Below are 1,566 nucleotides of genomic sequence, written 5' to 3'. Positions count from 1 at the left end.
ATCTTTAGTCCATTTTGAGTTTATTTTTGTGTATGGTGTTAGAAAGTGTTCTAGTTTCATTCTTTTACAGGTGGTTGACCAATTTTCCCAGCACCACTTGTTAAAGAGATTGTGTTTAATCCATTGTATATTCTTGCCTCCTTTGTCAAAGATAAGGTGTCCATATGTGCATGGATTTATCTCTGGGCTTTCTATTTTGTTCCATTGATCTATATTTCTGTCTTTTGTGCCAGTACCATACTGTCTTGATAAATGTGGCTTTGTAGTAGAGCTTGAAGTCAGGCAGGTTGATTCCTCCAGTTCCATTCTTCTTTCTCAAGATAGCTTTGGCTATTCAAGGCTTTTTGTATTTCCATACAAATTATGAAATTATTTGTTCTAATTCTGTGAAGAATACCCTTGGTAGCTTGATAGGGATTGCACTGAATCTATAAATTGCTTTGGGTAGTATGCTCATTTTCATTATATTGATTCTTCCAATCCATGAACATGGTATATTTCTCCATCTATTAGTATCCTCTTTGATTTCTTTCACCAGTGTTTTATAGTTTTCTATATATAGGTCTTTAGTTTCTTTAGGTAGACATATTCCTAAGTATTTTATTCTTTTCATTGCAATGGTGAATGGAATTGTTTCCTTAATTTCTCTTTCTGTTTTCTCATTATTAGTGTATAGGAATGCAAGGGATTTCTGTGTGTTGATTTTATATCCTGCAACTTTACTATATTCATTGATTAGCTCTAGTAATTTTCTGGTGGAGTCTTTAGGGTTTTCTATGTAGAGGATCATGTCATCTGAAAATAGTGAGAGTTTTATTTCTTCTTTTCCAATTTGGATTCCTTTTATTTCTTTTTCTGCTCTGATTGCTGTGGCCTAAACTTCCAAAACTATGTTGAATAGTAATGGTGAAAGTGGGCACCCTTCTCTTGTTCCTGACTTTAGAGGAAATGCTTTCAATACCATTGAGGATAATGTTTGCTGTGGGTTTATCATATATAGCTTTTACTATGTTGAGGTATGTTCCTTCTATTCCTGCTTTCTGGAGAGTTTTTATCATAAATGGATGTTGAATTTTGTCAAAGGCTTTCTCTGCATCTATTGAGATAATCATATGGTTTTTATTTGTCAATTTGTCAATGTGGTGTATTACATTGATTGATTTGCGGATATTGAAGAATCCTTGCATCCCTGGGATAAAGCCCACTTGGTCATGGTGTATGATCTTTTTAATGTGTTGTTGGATTCTGATTGCTAGAATTTTGTTAAGGATTTTTGCATCTATGTTCATTTGCGATATTGGCTTGTAGTTTTCTTTTTTTGTGGCATCTTTGTCAGGTTTTGGTATTCGGGTGATGGTGGCCTCATAGAATGAGTTTGAAAGTTTACCTTCCTCTGCAATTTTCTGGAAGAGTTTGAGCAGGATCGGTGTTAGCTCTTCTCTAAATTTTTGGAGAATTCAGCTGTGAAGCTGTCTGGACCTGGGCTTCTGTTTGCTGGAAGATTTCTGATTACAGTTTCAATTTCCATGCTTGTGATGGGTCTGTTAAGACTTTCTATTTCTTCCT

This window comes from Bison bison, unplaced genomic scaffold, assembly GCF_000754665.1.
Source record: "Bison bison bison isolate TAMUID 2011002044 unplaced genomic scaffold, Bison_UMD1.0 scf7180017851018, whole genome shotgun sequence".
NCBI lineage: Eukaryota > Metazoa > Chordata > Mammalia > Artiodactyla > Bovidae > Bison > Bison bison.
The sequence above is the reverse complement of the archived record's forward strand: the minus strand, read 5'-3'. Positions refer to the sequence as shown.